Raw genomic sequence first — 14,255 nt, 5'->3', positions numbered from 1 at the left:
AGCCCATGAGCTATCTTCGCCACAGGTGAAGAGGACATCTAATCTAGGTCCTCAGGACAGGTTAGGTCTCCAGGGATGTGAGCTGATGGGCCGTGTACCATGTTCCAGTGGAGCACAGCTATCTCTCTTTCTGCCCTTGAGGTCCTTCTTCTCTGCCCTTCCCCCAGGCTGTGGAATCTTTAGTCTGGGGGATAGAGCTCGCTTTGTAATTATGCAGTTATGCATCCAGCTCTTTCTTACACCGGTACCAGTGACTTTTGAACTTAAATGCCATAAATTGGCCTCATTTATTCTCTGGTTTAAGAATGACAACCTTCCCCTAAAGCAGTGGATGACATATCTAGTTTTCCGGGCTAGGAGGAAGATTCTCAGGGTGCAAATGAAGAAAATCAGAGAGCCCAGCTTTGGAAGGGTTGTGAGGATTGGGGGGAGGGGCACATGTGAGAACACAGAAGTAATTTTTTTTAAATTTATTCAGAAGTAATTCTTTAAAATATTATCCCACTCCATGTGAATTAGGAATTATGTCCAGAATACGAGGCTTGTTATTGTTGAGTTGTGTGTTCTTGGTCTCATGTTTCTTGAAGGCCGCAGGACAGACTTGTGGACCTTATATGGAGGACAAAGAAGGAAAAGTAGCTTTGGGCCAGCACAATTTGGGCTGAACTATGGATGTCCTGCTGCAAAGTTGACTAAGGAACCCAGATCTTGGGAAATGTCTTGATATTAGGCTTTGCATTCTTTTGTCTTTGGAAGACCATAATGCCAGACCTCACCTCCAGTAACAATGGCTCCCCTGTCAATCATTTCTTGGGTGAGCTGACCTAGAGCTGAGTGAGGGGGAAAAAATAAGCAAATACCTTCTGCTTTTCCCTGGGGTGAGTCAGGCCTAGACTCTGAGGATGAGCATGAGTGGAGCCCTCCTGTTTGGGGAGATGGAGTTTGTTGGTTAGGATGGCCTTTGCTTTGGGAGGTAGGAAGGAGAGAGTGTACCGGGCACTGTTGGTGCCCCTCCCAATGCCTTGGCACCCATTGCTTCTTACTGACTCCCTCCCTGGGGCTCTCTCCAGCTCAGAAGCACACTCTGCTCAGCATGGGGCAGCCAGAAGTACCAGGGAGTTGACACGCCCAGGGGAGTATTCAGCCAGTGATGATTTGGAGAAAGTGGATAATTATACCCAGTTTCTTCAGTTTTCAGGTAGCACAATTCTGAGGCATGACCTACCCCAGCACTGTTCAATAGAAATATAGTTTGAATTACAGATGGAATTTTACATTTCCTAGTAGCCACCTTTTTTTAAAGTAAAATGAAACAGGTGAAATTAATTTTAATAATATATTTTGTTAAACCCCATTTTTCTAAAATATTATCATGTTAATGTGTAATCAATACAAAAATCATCAATGAGACGTTTTACATTTTTTTGGAGTAAGTGTGAGGAAACTCAATGGTGTTTTACATTTAGAGTAAATCGCAATCCCGATTAGCCACATTTCAGATGCTCAGCGGCCCTGTGTCCTTAGTGATTACCATATTGGCCAGGCAGCTCTATACTGTCTCTCAAAGGTCCCCAGTGGGACTGAGCCCCAGTTGTCCACAGTGGTAATCTTCTTATTGATACACCCAATCTAGACTTCCTTCCCTTCCCTGAATGACTTCTCCACTTTTACCAATGCTTCGTACCAATCATCTGCCAGTGAACTACTCACACTCAGATGTGTACCTCTGAGTCAGCTTCTGGGGAACATAACCTAAGACATAGTGGCATGTCTCATATTCGTTGTTACATTATTCTCAATTTTGAACTTTCCTCCTGTTATTTTTACATGGAGTGAATCCACGCTAAAAGTTCCAGCAAGGTGTGTTTTATGCTGTGACAACCTTGGGGAAGGGTCTGTCTATTTTCTAGCCTGAATAGCAAAGGACAGAGCAGTGCCCCCCCCCACCAGAGGCTAAAGTGGTGATAGCAGTAGCAGTAGCCACGGAGACACCTGTGCCCAGCAGAAGGGTAATTTCCTGAGGGCCACCAGCAGCATTGTGGCTGAGTGACAAGGAGGTTTGGGCAGAAGAACACAAGGGACCTACTTGCTTTCCCACAAGATGGCTCTGGGGATCCTTGGACAGGCCAGAGGACAGTTTCTAACCACCAAACCACTGGTGGGGGGATAGCTACCATAATTTTATATTTAAAAGGAAATTTTATTTTTGAGGGCATGCGTGGTAAAGTCAGGACATGCAACTGGCCTGTGAATTAAGTCTCAATCAGCTGTCTCAGTCAGGATGACTTCAGAGAATCCTCCATCCATGCCTCTGAGAGCAACTAAGAAAAACGATGGCCAGTTGAGCTGCAGATCAACTCTGACAGTGTTCATAAGTTCCCCTAGAAGAGGTGCTTCCTTCTAAAAGAAGTGCATGTTTCTAGGAGTCAGAGCATGACTTAAGATGTTGTCAAACATCACTTAACACATAACACATCTCTGTCAGGGGATGGAACAAAGATGAGAGAGAAATTTTATGTCAACAAGCACTAAAATATCCCTAGAGGAAATCTGACCCTGAAATGTCTACATAGATTAACAAAAACTTTTGTTGTTTATTTACCTAATAAAAATGAAATATCCATCTCTGCTTATTTGTACTCTGTCTCCAGTTGTCTTAGGCCGAATGGAACAGTCCTTTGAGAAACCAGCTGTATACTTCCAGGTATATTTTTCTCTCGAGGTATCATCCTCACCAAATATAGGACAATATAGTTCACCTTTTGAGCCAAACATGATAAAAGAACAAAATATCATACAGAAGACCAGCCTAATCTTGTGGCCTTATTTCCTTACCTCCCCAAACCATGTTTTTCCAAAAAGTGAATTTAGAATGACAACAGTGGCAACATTTCATTTTTGCTTTCACAATACACTCTGCTGAAATTACTCTCAGGTCACCAGTGACTTCCTATCCTAAAACCAGAGATCGTCTCTGTGTTCTCATTCTACTTGAATTTCTGCAGCATTTAATATATCGAACAGCCTTTTCTTTGTTCATTCCATTTCGATAAATATTTACTCAGCACCTGCTATAAACTGAGCACTATTATAAGCACCATGGATACATCAGAAAATAAAACAAAGACCTCTGCCCTGTGGAGCTCACATTATAGCAGGCGAGACCTCATAAACCATTAGCCTCAGTAAATGACAGAGTATGTTGGACGATGGAGACCAAACTGCCCTTTTGGAGAAGCAAGGAAAGGACTTGAGCTTTGGAGGCTCGAGACTGTGGGGCAATGTGTGATTTTTCACCTAACGTAACCCCAAACAGTCAGTAAATTCCTAAGCATCAGAAGCTGCCAAATACAATTGGGGTTCTTATAGAAAACGGAGTTGGGGTGTTTCTTCACATCTGGGTCTGGCAAGTTCCACCAATTCTCTCAAAGTCACACCTTCCTTATGAGCTCAGGGCCTCAGCCTTCAAGCTGCTCTTCTCTCAAGCTCCAGTCTTAGACTTCTCTATCCTCCCCTCACCCCCTCACCCCAGCTTGCTGCCCAAGGGATTGTTCCCTAAGATACAAATCCAACCTGTCGCTGCCTTTTTCCTAAAATAAATGTCCTGAAATTGGTCATTTGCTTACCAAAGATGCCCTGATAATATACACACTGAGAGATGCAGGCTCATTTGTCAATAGAATCATACCTAGAAAAAGTACAATGGAATCATCTTTTCTCTTGAAACAAGAGCAAAATGCTATTCCTATTTTAAAAGGTTTGACACACTTTTCACTACAGTAGGAACTACCCAGAGTTGAAATAAACAGCAAAGATTCTAAGAAATTGCAGGTGGCTGGTAGAGCTAAACTGATTTTGACAGCAACCCAGGTAATCACAAGTGGTGGGCTTGGGGATCTTCGAGCTGGCACCAAGCAGTTTAAAGCACAGCACTGCTTGGATGTTAAAGGGCTGTGAGTGAATCCTCACATTCAGCAGCTTAACATGACTGACGACGCCCGATCAGAAACACAGAGTCAACAACTAGTCTTTAGCAATAGCGAGGTTTGTTTCTGCTCAAAGGGTAGGTCAGCAATGTGTGGGCACTGCCCAGAGGGAACCAGCCGTAGGGTAGTGGCCTGGGGCCTGGGTTTCCTCGGGGCAGCACAGCGGAGGGGAGAAACTGCCTTGTGGCCCAGAGGAGTCAAGGTCATCATCAAGAAGAAGGTGCTGGGCTTCCCTGGTGGTGCAGTGGCTGAGAGTCCGCCTGCTGATGCAGGGGACGCGGGTTCGTGTCCCGGTCTGGGAAGATCCCACATGCCGCGGAGCGGCTGGGCCTGTGAGCCAAGGCCACTGAGCCTGCGCGTCCGCAGCCTGTGCTCCGCAACGGGAGAGGCCACAGCAGTGAGAGGCCCGCGTACTGCAAAAAAAAAAAAAGAAGAAGAAGAAGAAGAAGGTGCTGACAAGCATCAGATTGAAGCATGAGCTAATAATGATGGTAAGTCTCAAGAATAATGGAAGTGATCATTGCTAATATTTACTGCCTGTGTGGTGTATGCAAGAAACTAAGCACTTTATGTGCATTCAATCAGTCTCAGATCAGATGTCGCTTTTTCTTATTCTTTTTATGGTAGTATTTCCCAACATTCCACCTTTACTTCTCTTCCCTTTACATACAATATTTAAGCTTTTTTCCTGGGTGGATGAGAAACCTGGGGAACAGAGCAATTAGGAAACTTGCCTGAACTTGAAAAGTAAATGGTAAAGGAATGATTCAAGCCCAAGGGAAGTAAGGCTGAAAACCAGAGAATGAGGTGTGAGTCAGAAAGCACAAGGATGGAGGTCAGGATGGAGGAGAGGAAGGGATGGGATGGGGCAAGTGCGTAGAGCTAAGGCCGGGAAGAGTTACAGAGCACTGACTTCTCCTTGAGCTGCGGCCTGGTGTGTTACAGAAGGGAGAATGGCTGCTGAGGGGGGAGCTGCAGAACTGGATGGGGGTAATGGGAAAAGCATGCTGACATGAAGATGTTAAGAATATTTTATTATTTATTTTTTATTTTATTGTGGTAAGAACACTTAACGTGAGATCTATCCTCTTAATAAAATTTTAGGTGTACAATACAGTATTATTAGCCACAGGCACAATGTTGTACAGCAGATCTCTAGAACATATTCATTTTGCATAACTGAACTTTTATGCATGTCGAATAGCTTTTATTTCATCAGTCATTCAACATGTGTTTATTGTACACCTAGTGTCTTAGTCCTTTGGCTGTTATAACAAATTACCATAGACTGCATGGCATATGAAAAACAGAACTTTATTTCTCCCAGTTCTAGAGCTATAAGTCTGTGATCAGGGTGCCAACATGGTCACAGAGAGAGCCCTTCCAGGTGGCAGCCTGCTGACTTCTCGTTGTATCTTCCCTTGGCAGAAAGAGCAAGAGAGCTCTTGGCCGTCTCTGTCATAAGGGCACTCATCCCATTCATAGGGCTCCACCCTCATGACCTTATCACACCCCAAAGGCCCCACCTAATATGATCACATTGAGGGCTAGGATTTCAACATATGAATTCTGGAGGATTCACAAACATTCATTCCATAGCACATACTATAGGCCAGGCACTGTTCCAGGAGCAGCATTGAAAAAGTAACTAATGTGCTGGCTTTATTTTTTTTTTTTTTTTTTTTTTTTTTTTGCGGTATGCGGGCCTCTCACTGTTGTGGCCTCCCCCGTTGCGGAGCACAGGCTCCGGACACGCAGGCCCAGCGGCCATGGCTCACGGGCCCAGCCGCTCCGCGGCATATGGGATCCTCCCAGACCGGGGCACGAACCCGTATCCCCTGCATCGGCAGGCGGACTCTCAACCACTGCGCCACCAGGGAGGCCCTGTGCTGGCTTTATTGAAGTTACAATCTAACTGAATAATAATGATTAAATTTTAAACAATAAAAATAGTAGATCTGATATGCCCTGCTATCACAGCCAGCTCTTTTCTCTCTTTTTTTTTTTTAACATCTTTATTGGAGTATAATGCCAGCTCTTTTCAAAGCAAAACCCCAGTGGAGGTGGATTAGGAAAGTTAAGGGAAAGATAAAGGAGAAAAACAATAACTTTTTATCCTGCGGGCCAAGACCCTTCCTCTGCCCAGCAGAGACCCTCCAGGTACAAGTGACTCTGCCAGTATGAACACCACGGTCTTCCAGAGGCTTAGAGTTGGGAGCACTGTCAAAATCACTTAGGCCAACCACCTCACCTTCCGGTTTTTGAATTCCCTCATAGAAAAAGTTGTCTGGGATATTTTGAATACCTTGCAGGAAAGAAAACTTTTTACTTCTCAATACAATCCACTTCAGAGGAGTTCACTTTTTGTTTTGTTTTGTTTACCTTTATACTGATTCCTGTTAGAGTTCATCTTGACCCTGAGTCTGTTATTAAAAGTATTTCATGGGCTTCCCTGGTGGCGCAGTGGTTGAGAGTCTGCCTGCCGATGCAGGGGACACAGGTTTGTGCCCCAGTCCGGGAAGATCCCACATGCCGCGGAGCGGCTGGGCCTGTGAGCCATGGCCGCTGAGCCTGCGAGTCCGGAGCCTGTGCTCCGCAACAGGAGAGGCCACAACAGTGAGAGGCCCGTGTACCGCAAAAAAAAAAAAAAAAAAGTACCTTCTGGATCACTGGTTTTCAAACTATACTCTATAAAGCCCTGGGTGAGCAAGTGAGAGAGGAAGCTTCTACAGGGTCAGGAGACCAGGCCCTGAGAATCTGGCCATTCCTCAGTGGTCCCAAGAACAGCTTCCCTTTTTTTTTTTTTTTTAAGCTTCTACAGAGGATTTCATTGGGAGAAAGGGTTGTACAGTTAGAAAAAAAGTTTGAAAACTCCCGCTCCAGATATTCATCCTGAGGTGATTAGTATAAATGTTGAACTGAATAGATTTGAGAACAGGGAGCTAAGGCATATTTCCCTGCATGTCAACAGCAATCACTAGCATCTTGGGTATAGCTGGAAAACCATCTATGAACCATCCTCACTCTTCTACACTGATCCTAAGGGATTAGAAATGTCTCCCTAAAGCTGCAAATGTCTCCCTGAAACAGTCAACATGTGTCCTGTGATTCACCATTCTGTCAGTATCACTGGTTCTCAACCCTGACTGTGATTCTAATGATCTCATTACAATCAACGAGAAAGCTTTCAAAACCACCACTGCTCCTCAAAAGGTTAAACATAGGGTTACTGGGCCTTCCCTGGTGGCACAGTGGTTAAGAATCTGCCTGCCAATGCAGGGGACATGGGTTCGAGCCCTGGTCCAGGAAGATCCCATAAGCCATGGAGCAACTAAGCCCGTGCTCCACAGCTACTGAGCCTGTGCTCTAGAGACCGTGAGCCACAACTACTGAGCCTACGTGCTGCAACTGCTGAAGCCCACGCGCCTAGAGCCTGTGCTCCGCAGCAAGAGAAGCCACCGCAATGAGAAGCCGCCGCAATGAAGACTAGCCCCCGCTCACCGCAACTAGAGAAAGCCCGAGCGCAGCAACAAAGACCCAACCAACGCAGCCAAAAATAAATAAATAAATAAATAAATAAATAAATAAAATTATTAAAAAACAAACAAACATAGGGTTACCATGTAACCCAGTAATTCCACTCCTAGGTCTATGCTCAGGAGAAATGAAAGCACACATTCACACAATACCTTGTACACGAATATTCAAAATAACAGCATTATTTATAATAGCCAAAAAGTAGAAATAATCCAAGTGTTCACCGATTTATGAATCCATAAATAAAGTGTGGCATATTCATACAACGGAATATTTATTCAGCCATAAAAAGGAACGAACCACTGATTCCTGCTACAATGTGGATGAACCTTGAAAACATTGTGCTAAGTGAAAGAAGCCAGACACAAAAGGTCATGTATCATTCCATTTCTATTAAATGTCCAGAATAGGCAAATCTATAGAGACAGAAAGTAAATGAATGTTTGCCTAGGGCTAGGAAAGATGGGAGGAGTAGGGATGAAGGCTAAAGGGCACAGATTTCATTCAAGAGTGATGAAATATTCTAAAATTGATTGTGGTGATGGTTACAGAATTCTGTGAATATACTAAAAAGCACTGAATTGTATACTTTAGATGAATTGTGTGGTATGTGAATTATATCTCACTGAAACTGTTAGAAGAAAAAAAAAAAAAACCCTACCACTACTGAGGCTTTAAAATTGGCTTGCAGTGGGACTTTAGCACCCATGTGATTCTAATAAGCATCCCAGACCAAGAACCACTGATTCTAACCATGGCTCAGGTTAAGTGACTGATTTTGAGGGAGGCTATGGTGCCTCTCAGTGGTCATCCCCACCCTTCCACTCTAGACACACGTGAGCTACTCCATTAAAGATCCTTCCCAGAATTATGCCTGCATTGGAATCCAACCCACAGTTTGCAGGACCACCTTCTTCCTCCTTCTGTCGCTTGCATTATTGAGCCATTCCTGGTTTCCAGCATCGCCACTGTTGTACACAATGCCTCATGCATCATCAGCAGGATGAGGCGTTCTCATTCGCAAGTTTCCTTCTATACCCTGAGGTACCAACTGACAGAACCACGAACCTATGAACTTGTGTGAAGCTGTCTAGTTACCGTCTCTTCATTCAGCAGAGGACAGTACATTTGCAGAAACTCACCATAGACTATGAAGTCCTCTTACTATGTTCCTGACTTTTGGCTGCCCTTATGCAGTTATGCTGTAGCTACCTTTCAGACCCTGCTCCATCAATGACATCCCTAGGCCTGGAACAGTGGGTGCATTCCTTGGCCTTCCCCACGGTAGGCTGCTCTTATAAGGCTGCCATTCAGGGTCCATCAAGAGCTCCAGAGCTCCCTTCCTGCCAGTCTTTGGGTGTTCTCCTTTGCATTTGGGGAGTTTAAAAATCCCATGATAGGGACTTCCCTGGTGGCGAAGTGGTTAAGAATCCACCTGCCAATGCAGGGGACAAGGGTTCGAGCCCTGGTCCAGGAAGATCCCACATGCTGCAAAGCAACTAAGCCCGTGCACCGCAACTGCTGAGTCCGCATGCTGCAACTACTGAAGCCCACACACCTAGAGCCTGTGCTCTGCAACGAGAGAAACTACCCCAATGAGAAGCCCGTGCAACACAACGAAGAGTAGCCCCCCCTCACCACAACTAGGGAAAAGCCCGAGCGTAGCAGCAAAGACCCAACACAGCCAAAAATAAATAAATAAATAAATTTATTTTTTTAAAAAATCCCATGATAAGTTTGCTGACTTTTCTTCCTCCTACCTCAGACACAGAGAACAGACCTTGCCTTGCCCCCGGGAATGTTTGAGTATCCTCTAGCTCCTCTGAATCACTATGTCCTAAAGCAATTACCTCAGTCTACAGCTAGTAATTAAGAACACTTGGCCCTGTTATCAGAGAGCTGAGTTGGAATCCTGATTCTGCTATTTGGTAGAGGAGTGGGCTTGGGCAAAACATATTATCTAAGCCTCAGATTTCTCACCTGTAAATTGAGGATAATAAAGCCTACCTGGAAGGACTGTTAGAGAGATTAAATTGTAACAGCAGAGGTGGGGTGCTTGGCTCAGAATGGGTGTGAAATAATTTGCTAGTGATTGTTTCTTCCCAGGCAGTTGTATGACTAGGAGATCTAGCTCTTTTCTCAAGATCTCCTTGCTGGTGTATGGGACATCACTGTCCCTCGATTAGATCCAAGGTAGTTCATCCCATAAATATGCAGGGCTCTAATACCAAATGCCTGTCCTTATTCTCCAAATCAATCACCCTTCTGGGGGAAGGCAGAGGGAATGATCCCTTCTCTCTGGTTCCCTCATCAGCCCCAGCAATGTCTCAGTCTTGGGATGCACTTGCGAATGTCCTCAGAGGATCTGCTCAGGTCCGTGCTCACCACTCTATACCCTCCTGGTCCTTCCTTCCTAGATTGCGAGCCACTCCTGGGGGCAGGACCTCCTGGAATCTTCACAAAACTCCTGAGTTAAAACATCTAAACTCTACCACATATCACCTTGCTGTTAAAACCCAGGAGTGTCTGGCACAGAACTGTCCAATTTTCTCCTCCAACTATTTCCAGGAAATTTATAATTCAGATTACTTGAAATAGAATTCGTTGTTCAACACAGTACCTGGTGTCTGGCAGGAAGTGTTGGAATAAATAATTAAACAGCAGTTAAACTTCACCTACTAAAATCCTCTGGCCCAGTTTAAATGCACCTCTTTCATGTTGTCTCATCGGTCAGAAATGGTTTCCTCTTCCCTCCCTTTGCATTCCTATAACAACTATCTTTATGGAATGCTTACTGATTGTTCCCAGCTCATATAGCTAATAATTGGCAAATCTAGAATTCATCTGTACTGAGTTGAATAGCATCTTGTCAAATGTCCACTGGAACCTCAGAATATGACCTTATTTGAAAAGTGTCTTTTTTTTTTAAACATCTTTATTAGAGTATAATTGCTTTACAATGGTGTGTTAGTTTCTGCTTTATAACAAAGTGAATCAGTTATACATATACATATGTTCCCATATCTCTTCCCTCTTGCGTCTCCCTCCCTCCCACCCTCCCTATCCCACCCCTCTAAGTGGTCACAAACCACCTAGCTGATCTCCCTGTGCTATGCGGAAGGGTAAGCTATGACAAAGTGAGAGGGTGGCATGGACATATATACACTACCAAATGAAAACAGTGTCTTTACAAAGGTAATCAAGTTAAGATCATCCTGGCTTAGAGTGGGCCCTAAACCCAATGATTACTGTCCTTATAAGAAGAAGGACATTTGGAGACAGAGACATAGGAAGAAAACAGAGAAAGCCATGTCAAGATGGAGACAGAGACTGGAGTTATACGGCCACAGCCAAGAAATTCCAAGGATGGCCAGCAACCACCAGAAGCTAGGAAGAGGTCAGGAGCAAGTCTTCCCTAGGGCCTTCAGAGGGAGCTTGGATGGCCCTGCCAGTTTTGGACTTCTAGCCTCTAGAACTGTGAGAGAATAAATTTCTGTTGTTTTATGCCCCCATTTGTGGTAATTTATCACGGTCACCCTAGGAAACTAATATACCAGTCTCAGCCTGTCAGACACCTAACATCCTCATTTGTAACCACTATGATATACTGCCTTATGTTTGTGGCACCCAAACTGTATCCTTCATAGTACGTTTATCAGATGCCTTGTATGTCACAGTAAGAGGCAGATGGTGAGCCTAGAAGTCAAGGTGGGGATGGAGGGGGTGGGGAAGAGGTAGAATTATTGCAAGGTAGAGAATGAGCAGAGCGATTTTCTTGCATATATGCCCGAAACTCATTATGTCTGATCCTGTGATTTAGCAGAGAAATGGGAAAGAGTTTGCTTATGAAAGAAGTATGATGCACTAGAAAGCAAGCAGGACTAGGAATGGCAAGGCCTGATGTGAACTAGCTCTGTGATTAGGCACATGACCTTCAGGAAGTGTTGGAATAAATAATTAAACAGCAGTTAAACTTCACCTACTAAAATCCTCTGGCCCAGTTTAAATGCAGTGGCTGCTTTGACACAGACTATGTGACTTGGGAACATTGAGACACAGCCTCAAAAACAAAATATTAACCTTTCAGCTTTTAAAACTTTCTAAACTTCTCACTTATTCCCACCCCACCCCTGATCCTCATTTCATAACTCCCACCTCTGACACACAGCAGACACTTAAGTTTTTGTTAAATAATGAATAAGGGAATGAATAAGGAAGATGGAAGAAAGCTGGAGGTGTCAGAATTGAAATAATGGTCAACAACAAGGAAAGAGTCAGATGCATAGTAAGGGTCATGAAAGAAGGTTCAAGAATCAAAGATGTCTGCCACTAATATTTGGCAATCAAAAGCCATAATAGATGCAAATGTGGCAAAATATCAATCCTTGTTAAATCTTGGTAATGAACACAGGGTGTTTGTAACATTATTCTTTATAGTTTAGTGTGTTTGAAATATTTTGTTTAAAAAAGAACAATAGAGGACTTCCCTGGTGTTGCGGTGGTTAAGAATCCGCCTGGGGCTTCCCTGGTGGCCCAGTGGTTGAGAATCCACCTGCCGATGCAGGGGACACGGGTTCGTGCCCCGGTCCGGGAAGATCCCACATGCCGCGGAGTGGCTGGGCCCGTGAGCTATGGCCGCTGAGCCTGCGTGTCCAGAGCCTGTGCTCCGCAACGGGAGAGGCCACAACAGTGAGAGGCCCGTGTACCGCAAAAAAAAAAAAAAAAAAAAAGAATCCGCCTGCCAATGGAGGGGACACGGGTTCGAGCCCTGGTCCGGGAAGATCCCACATGCCGCGGAGCAACTAAGCCCGTGTCCCACAACTACTGAGCCTGCGCTCTAGAGCCCGTGAGCCACAACTACTGAGCCCGAGTGCCGCAACTACTGAAGCCCGCGGGCCTAGAGCCTGTGCTCCGCAACAAGAGAAGCCACAGCAGTGAGAAGCCCACGCACCGCAACAAAGAGTAGCCCCCGCTCACTGCAATGAGAGACAGCCCACTTGCAGCAACGGAGACCCAACACAGCCAAAAATAAATAATTTTTTAAAGATAAATAAATAAATAAAAAAGAACAATAGAAGAGCAACCTCATTATGTCCTATGAAAATGGGTGTAGCGAATTGGCTTTGCTCAAATCCCTTTGCTTTGATACGTTCTGAATCCCCTTCTTCATCAGCAAAGCAGGAATGGTTGTGGCAAAACAGTTCGTCACTGCATACGGACGGACCAACACTTTGGAGAGAACCTGTGGAAATATACATGAAAAGACAGAGAATATTCCTTTCACTGGGCTCTGTACTCCTTCTCCTGAGAACTTATGCAAAAGAAATGATAATTCAACACAAAAAAGGCCTGGGGAATATGGAGATGAAAAATTCACAGACAAATTTGTTATAATAATGAAAAATTGGGAATAACTTAAGACCACCATGTGCTCGCCACTGCTCCCAGCCTGGTCACATCACCCTCATCTTTGCCAGGATCACTCTGGTAGCGTCCAGCTGATCTCTCTGCTTCCACCCTTACATCTACAATCTATTCTCTACTCCGCAGCCAGAGTGATTCTTTGAAAAGGAAATGAAATCACTTCCCTACTTCTCTTCAAAATGTTCTCACCACCCTAACTGTTATCAACCCGACTCTGAGCCAACACCTCCCGGGACCTGGATGATGGTGATAGCTCCCTAAGGGGTCTCCCCTCTTCCATCTTCCTGCCCCTCAAGGCAACAGTGAAAGTGCTCCTTTTTCAAATCATAAACCAGATCATGTCACTCCCCCGTTCAGAACCCTCCAGTGGCTTCCCGTCTGACTCAGAGTATGCCCATATGACTCAGAGCAAAGTCAAAGTAAACTTTTACAGTGGCACACAAGGACCTCATCCCCTTCCCAGTCACACTGGATCCTTTTCATTGACTGTTCCTTCTAATATTCTTTCTCAATATGTCCATATGGCTCATTCCCTCAATTCCTTCAAGTAGTAATTCAAATCTCCCTTTCTCAATGAGGTCTTCATTAACCACCCTATTTAAAATTTTGCTACTCCAAACACCCTCATTCTATTGCCCTGTTTTACATTTTCTCTTAGTATTTATTATTTTCTAACATAATAAAAAATTTACATAACATTTTTCAAATGTCTGTCTGCCCTGGCCCAAACACACATATACTAGAATTTAAACTCCAGGAGGAAAGGAATTTTTATGTTTTGTTCACAGTTGTTTCCCCAGCACCTAGAACAGTCCCTGGCACATAGCTGACATTCAATAAATATTTGTGAAATGAAGGAACAAATAGTTAAGTAAATTGGGTTATACCAAGAGGATGGAAGGTTAAGCAATCAGAAAAAATACTGTGTATCAATACGGAAAAAGACATGTGAGGTAATGTTAATGTTAAAAGTAGAACCCCCGTGTTGCGATCAAAAACACGTTGGTGTGGCTTTGGCAACGTTGTTCTTTTCTGGTTCTTTTGCTTTCTCTTCCCTTAAATGTTGGGGCTCCCAGTTTCGTTTTTGGTCCTCTTGTCATTTTTATCTACACTCTAGCTTCAAATACCATCTACTTTATTTCTAGTTTATTTAGCATGTTGTCCAAACAACCATCTTGAGCCCACGGCTCTGTTTTGAGCTTTTCACCCACATTACTTTGTATACACCTCTGTTAAGTAGCTAGAATACCATTCTGAGAATAGTGGTCTGTTCATCAGTCTCCCCCGATAAAATGGGAGAACTGTTAC

Source organism: Mesoplodon mirus (assembly GCF_964341445.2).
Source record: "Mesoplodon mirus genome assembly, chromosome: 3".
In the NCBI taxonomy this organism is placed as follows: domain Eukaryota; kingdom Metazoa; phylum Chordata; class Mammalia; order Artiodactyla; family Ziphiidae; genus Mesoplodon; species Mesoplodon mirus.
This window is presented reverse-complemented; position numbering follows the sequence as displayed.